Source organism: Mastomys coucha, chromosome X (assembly GCF_008632895.1).
Source record: "Mastomys coucha isolate ucsf_1 chromosome X, UCSF_Mcou_1, whole genome shotgun sequence".
Classification (NCBI taxonomy): Eukaryota; Metazoa; Chordata; class Mammalia; order Rodentia; family Muridae; genus Mastomys; species Mastomys coucha.
The window spans coordinates 112,705,397-112,713,020 of record NC_045030.1 but is presented as its reverse complement, the minus strand read 5'-3'; the positions used below and the strand labels follow the sequence as shown (position 1 = coordinate 112,713,020).

The window sequence follows — 7,624 nt, the reverse complement described above, 5'->3', positions numbered from 1 at the left end:
TGCTAGGCTCTTGTCTGCAAGCACACCACAGAATCAGTAACAGTGTCAAGCCCCGGGGCCTTCCCTTGAGCTGGATTATAGTTTGGGTCTGTCACTGGACCTCCTTCCTCTCATGTTCTCCATGTTTGTCCCTGCAGTTCCTTCAGATAGTAACAATTTTGGGTCAGAGCTTTAGACTGTGGGATGGAAACCCCATCCTTCCACTTGATGTCCTGTCCCTCCAAGGAGGTAGAATCTACAAGTTCCCTCTTCCCACTGTTGAGCACTTCATCCAAATTCCCTCCCTTTGAGTCCTGAGAATCATTCACCCCCAAGGTTTCTGGTGCATTCTAGAGGGTCCCCCCACCTCCTACCTCCGGAGGTTGTCTGTTTCCATTCTTTCTGCTGACCCTCAGGGCTTCAGTCCTGTCTCCCCCAACCCCAATACTTGATCATGTTTCCCCCTTCCCCTCCCTGTCCTCTCTCCCAACCAGGTCTCTCCTCCCTCTGCTCCTCTTGATCGCTTTCTTCTGCCTCCCAAGTCAGATTGAAGTATCCTCACTTGGGCCTTTCTGGTTGTTAACCTTGAGTTCTGTGCAATTGTGTCCTGGGTAATCTGTACATTTTTACCTACTATCCACTTATTCATGACTATATACCATGCACGCCCTCTTGGGTGTGAGTCACCTCACTCTGGATATTTTCCAGTTCCATCCATTTGCCTTCGTAGATTAAGTCTTCACGTCTTACTCCATTCCTCTTGATTTTTTAAATTAATTTATTTTTTACTTATTCGTTTACATCCTGTTCACTGTCCCCTTCCTGAACACCCCTCCCCACAACACTTCCCATCCTCCCATCCCTTTTTTCTTTGAATGGGTGCCACCCAGCATCCCCCCACCCTGTCACTTCAAGGCTCTGGGTGGCTAGGCACTTTTCCCACTGAAGCCAGACAAGGCAGCTCATCTAGAACATATCCCATGTACAGGCAACAGTTTTGGGGGGATAACTCCTGCTCCAGTTGTTCAGGAACCACATGAAGACCAAATTGCACATCTGCTACATATGTGTGGAGAGGCCTAGGTCCAGCCTCTGTATGTTTTTTCATTGGTGGTTCAGACTTGAGATCTCCAAGGGTCTAGGTTAGTTGACTCTGATGGTCTTCCTGTAGAGTTCCTATTCCTTTTGGGGACTGCAATCCTTCCACCAATAATGAGTACACTGTCCCTTCCTTCAGCCACACCATAAAAAGATATCAAATCTCATTACAGATGTTTGTGAGCCACCATATGTTTGCTGGGAATTGAATTTTGGACCTCTGGAAGAGCAGTCAGTGCTCTGAACCACTGAGCCATGGCTCCAGTCCACATAGCTGGTTCTTAAGAAAATAGCACTTAAAAAGACATAGAACATGTTTCCTATTGCTTGCATTTAAGTATCTTTATTATTTTTACTACTTTTACTGTTTTATTATTTTTAGAATATTTTAATATTAAAAGCAAAATTGAAGAAAAAGTACAAATGCTGTGTAATTCTTGTACTTACATATCATCACCTCTTGTTATATGTATCTCTCACTGTATAGGATTGAATAAATATAAAATGACATTAATCAAACAATTAAAATATCATAGAATATCAACCAAATAGTTTCATTACCTTACAATTCTTTGGGGTTCTGTTTATTCACCCTTCATTTTCTCTTGAAACCAAACAGCCATTGACCTTTTTACTATTTCTCCAATTTGACTTTTCCTAGAAAACATATAGTTAAACACACAGATTCTTAGACTATATTCTTTCACTCACTAACACAGATGTAAGTTTATTTCACATGTTTCTGTGGCTTGAAAGTTCAGTTCCACAAAATTCCATTTTCTGTATGTACTACAAATAAGTTTTTGCCTCAGGCTATATTTCAGAGAACACAAGCTAAGAAAATATTCTATTTATATTAAGAACTGTGCAAAATACAAACTTCTTTTTACTTTAATGTTTTATATGAAATACAAAGTAAGAAGTCACTGCCTCTTAATGTTAATCAGCATAAAAACTAAACTATGCTCCTTAAGGACAGAGTACATATCAAATAACTTTAAATCCTAGAAGAAAAAATATAAATCTTTTGTCTTTGGAAATTGCCATGTCAAGATTCTTTCTCAACAAAACAAACAAATAATAAAGCCCACTATTCCAAATTGTAAGGATTTTACTCCTCACCAAAGACTTCTATCTTAATGAAATTTAAATGTTCTAGAAGTATTCCAGGTGTGACAACTGTGCCAATTCAGTAGGTGCCAGAGAGGGGAGAGGTTATGTCAACCTTAGTGTCCTGATTTATGAACATTTGAATGATTAGTAGCCTATCATTTCCTGAAAGAAAAAAAAAAAAACAAGTCTGGCCTGCCAGACCAGTCCAGTGCTGCATATGCTAGAACAGCTTCTAGGACCAGAAACAAGCAAGAGACTAGAAGCATGCATGGGACTGAAGGGTTTGGACAGAAGTGAGCACAAAACAGATGACCCAACATGGGACCATTTGGGTGAGCCCAGTGAGCAATAATAAGCCTGAGGTGATAACTACATAAGCTCTAGCCTGGACAGTGAGATAACCTGAGACAACTACCAGGTGGGTCCAGGTCTAGGGGTGGGGCAGACCATGCTGAGATGACCCCTACCTGGTGCCATGATACATGAACAAGGCATAGTATTCCTGAGACCACCCCTGAGATGACCTCAGAAACTCAGAGGCCCCAAGGGTCTCTAAGAGGGGCAAGTAAGTGGTGGAGAAATGAAGTAGAAAGAGATAGGATGTGGGTACAATGAAAAGAGGCAGACTCAAGGGTAGTAAGGACTCAAGGGTAGTAAGGAACAGCCTGGTGTGAGTAGTTGGTGATATTACGCATGAACATGTTGGGGTCCTGGCTGATGCTGCTACAGGGGGACAAATCTAGGTCTGTGGCCCTGAAGCACCAGTGGTTTGTTGCCACCAAAGGCCAGGCTGATATCCCCGATCTATGATTCTACCCAAGGACATGTTGATGTCTGAGAGCTGTGTAGAACTGTCCTCACTCCTCACTTGGGCATTGGATTAGAACTAGCCCTGGAGGCATGAGAGCAGGAGAACTGACCCCATTCCTAGCTAGCTGCAGTACTCTGTAGAGTGGTCCTGCATGTTGCAGGTGAGTTACACCCTGTTCTCTGCCCCCTTCTCAGACTATAATATAAGCCCAGGAAACCTGGCCCTACCACTTGTTTTACATACAGTGGGGTGGAAAAGGGAGAGGTGCCCTCATTACCATAGCCCTTCACCACCTGTGTCAAGCAGGAAAACTGGCTCTATGGTCAGGGGAGCAGAAGAGATGTCCCTGTCCTTCACCAGCTGCAGCACTCAGAAAAGTGAGCCCTGAACCTCACCGGTACAGCATGGTAGAGCTAGCCCTGGATGTGATTGTGAGTAAGCCAGCCCCTAAATCAAGAGTGTGGGAGAGCCAGTCCTGCCTCTTGTCTGCTATGTGGTGGCATCTGGGAAGGTGAAATTCCTTCCTTTTTGCTCTCAACACCAATAACTGGTAAGAAAGTTGTCTTTGTTGGGGTCAAGACTGCAAGAGAGCTGGTCCTGCCACTCATGTTCTGCAACTCTCAGGAGAGCAGGACCTGGGCAACACAGTAGAGCTGACCCTAATGGTAGGGGTGCAGGTGAGCCAGCAGTAAGTGTATGAGCATGACAGAAATGATCCTACCATTTGTCAGCCATATAGTGACTTGGGAGAGGGAGAGATATCCCTTTGCTCTCACCACTTGCTATAAATACCAGGCAGGAGAGCTGGCTCCAATGTCTTCCGATCAAGAGAGCTGGCCATGTCCCTCACCAGTTCCAAAATTTGGGAGAGCAGTCCATACCTCCCACCTTGACAGCAGGATAGAACTGGCCCTGGTAATGGGGGTTGCTGTTAAGCTAGCTTTGAGGACATGAGTAGGAATGCTGGTGGGCTGACCAGTTCAGATATCTCTCAAGACCAGATCCGGGGCTTTGAATTGGTCCATCCCAACATCTACCCCATCAATGAACTGCTAGAGTGCATGGTGGGGCCAGTCCTACAGATGCAAAATTACAAGTTCTCCATGACACAGGGCAACAGAAGTGTATTCAAGAGTCTCAGTGTGGTTCCAGTATCAATAGACTGGCAGAAGCCAGAGGCTTCTTGCTAGGCCAACAAATCATTGCCATGAATGTTTTGCAAGCAAAGAAGTACATACAAAAAGGTATACTATGGGACATACTATGGGAAGTATACTATGGGACACTACAGCTTCCACAATGAGAACTTTTTCCTCTGTTGTAAGGGATATTGCAAGGGTAGAGGGTGGATACGAGAGGAGGGGGAGATGAGTGGGATTGAAGTCCATGATTTGAAATTTACCAACAACCAACAAAAAGTTTAAAAAGAAATAAATAGAAATTTAAATGTCTATTTGATTAATAGAAAATACAATAAAAATAGATGATTTGGTGGTTTGAAGGAGAATATCTCCCACATACTCTATATTGGTATCATTGGTGCTCAGTTGGTGGAATTATTCAAGAAAAATTAAGGGGTATGACATTACTGGAAGAGATGTGTGGGTGGGAGAGGTGATGGAGATGGGAATCAGGGAGCATCAGGATCAGGTATGGGAAGACAGGTGAGAGGGACAGAGGGATAGGAGAATGAATGGAAATTTGCAAAGTATGTGGACTTTGAGGTACCAAAAGCCTAGTATCTCTCTTTGCCTACAGTACACAGATCAAATGTCCTCTGCAACTGCTTCAGTGCCATTCCTGCCTGACTGCCACCATGTTTCCTACCATGATGATCATCAACTCACTCTCTGAAATTGTAAGCAAATACCTAATTGAATGTTTTGTCTTACAAGTTGCCTTGGTCATGATGTTTTGTCATAGCAATAAAACAGTAACCAAGGAAGATAATAGTAGAGACATATAAAGTTCATTATCCTAAATAGAGCAACATGCAAAATTTGACAGAGTAAAGAACAGGAGTCTTCAAGCCTGCATGTGGAACTACAGGCAACTGAGTAAAGCTGGGAGCATGAGAGGTATGGATTGTTTGTCCAATGTCAAACAATCAGCCTTGAAATAATACATGTAAGTAACATTATATCGACTCAACAAGTCTTTACACAACCTTCAACAAGAATGTGTTTGTCTGTCTGTATGGATGTATACATGCAATAACAGGTAATGAATGAAAAAAAACATAAATTTGAAGGAGAGTGTGGAGGGTTATATGTAAGGATTTGGAGAAAGAAAAAGGAAGTACAACAATAAATTACAAATAAACAAGACAAACAGAAGAATGTTCAGATTTCAGCAATGAAATGTAACAGATTTGGAGTAGGTAAGATGGTTTATCAGGTAATCCTGTAAATCTAAGTCCATTCCACAGCATACACATGGGTGAAAAGAGAGCTGACTCCGGCATGATATCCTTTGACCTCCATTTATATGCCTTGGCAAGTGTGTTTTCCTTGACATGAAGAGGAAATAAATAAAACAAAACATTATATTTTAAGTAATCAAAGTGAAAATGACAAAGAATTTAAAACAATTTACCAAAAAACAAATGTCAAATAGGCTCACAAACTCATTGAATACAATGATGAAAGAATACTGGGAGAGAAGATGGGACCAGCCAGGAGGCACAGGCCTCAGAAGTGGCAAGACAGCTGGGACAGGTTACTTTTTATCTCCCTCTACACCTAGGAGGGATGCCAGATCCACAGCCTTCTCTGCCCCTTCCCCACAAGCAGAGGGCTTGTCTCCAGGGAGTGCTCTGACCCAGGGACTCAGGTGAGAACAGCATTTTCTCTCTGGTGACTTTCTAAGGCAGGACCAGCCAGGAGGCACAGGCCTCAGAATTGGCAGGTACAGGATCCTTTCTCTCTCTGTCTATACCTAGGATGGACAGCTGATCCACAGCCCTCTCTGCCGCTTCCTGACAAGTGAAGAGCCTGTCTACAGGGTGTGCTCTGATACTAGGACTCAGGAGGAACAACTGAGTCACAGCCCTCTGCACACTGGTTTTACCTGAGGAGAGCTGATCTCCCAGAAGAGCTGACACAGACTTACAGACCTACAGGAGGAACAAGCTCCAGCCAGAGTCAGCAAGAACATCTAACACCAGAGATCAACAGATGGCTAAAGGCAAATGCAAGAATTTTACCAACAGAAACCAAGACTACTTGGCTTCATCAGAACCCAGTACTCCCACGATAGCAAGTCCTGGATATATCAAAACACTGGAAAAGCAAGATTTTTATCTAAAACCATATCTCACTATGGTGCTACAGGAATTTAAGAAGGACATGAATAACTCCCTTAAAGAAATACAGTAGAACACAGGTAAAGAGGTACAAGCCCTTAAAGAAGAAACACAGAAATCCCTTAAAGAATTACAGGAGAACATGAGTAAACAAGTAGAAGCCCTTAAAGAGGAAACACAAAAATACCTTAAAGAATTACAAGAAAGTACAACCAAACAGGTGAAGGAATGGAACAAAACCATCCAGGACCTAAAAATGGAAGAAGAAACAGTTAAGAAATCACAAAGAGAGATAACTCTGTAGATAAAAATACTAGGAAAGAAGTCAGGAACCTTAGATGGAAGCATCACCAACAGAATACAAGAGATAGAAGAAAGAATCTTAGATGCAGAAGATACCATAGAAAACATTGACATAACAGTCAAAGAAAACAGAAAATGTAAAAAGTTCCTAACCCAAATCATCCAGGAAATCCAGGACACAATGAGAAAACCAAATTTAAGGATATGTATAGAACAGAGTGAAGACCTCCAACTTAAAGGGCCTTTAAATATATTCAACAAAATTATAGAAGAAAACTTCCCTAACCTAAAGAAAGAGATGCCCATGAACATACAAGAAACCTATAGAACTCCAAATAGACTGGACCAGAAAAGAAATTCCTCCAGCCACAAAATAGTCAAAACACCAAATGCACAAAACAAAGAAAGAATGTTAAAGACAGTGAGGGCAACAGATCAAGTAACATATAAAGGTAAACCTATTAGAATTATACCAGACTTCTCACCAGAGAATATGAAAGCCAAAATATCCTGGGTTGATGTCATGCAGACCCTACAAGAACACAAATGCCATCCCAGGCTACTATGCCCAGCAAAACTCTCAATTTATATAAATAGAAAAAACAAAGTATTCCATGACAAAACCAAATTTACACAATATATTTCTACAAATCCAGCACTTCAAATAATAATAAATGGAAAACTCCAACACAAGGAGGGAAACTACATCCTAGAAAAAGCAAGAAAGTAATCTTCCAACAAAACTAGAAGAAGATAGCCACATGAACAGAATTCTAACTCTAACAACAAAAATAACAGGAAGCAACAATTACTTTTCCTTAATATTTATTAATATCAATGAACTCAATTCCCCAATAAAAAGACATAGACTGTCTGACTGGGTGTGTAAACAATACCCAACATTTTGTTGCAAACAGGAAACCCACCTAAGTGACAAAGATAGACACTACGTCACAATGAAAGACTGGAAAACAAATTTCCAAGCTAATGGTCCCAGGAAAAAAGCTGGAGTAGCC

The 7,624-nt window shown here is 41.7% G+C and overlaps 1 pseudogene; it reads left to right on the top strand.

The window, feature by feature from the left end:
• Positions 1–2,226: 2,226 nt before the first annotated feature.
• LOC116096311 lies at positions 2,227–2,350 on the top strand (annotated as a pseudogene).
• Positions 2,351–7,624: the final 5,274 nt, after the last annotated feature.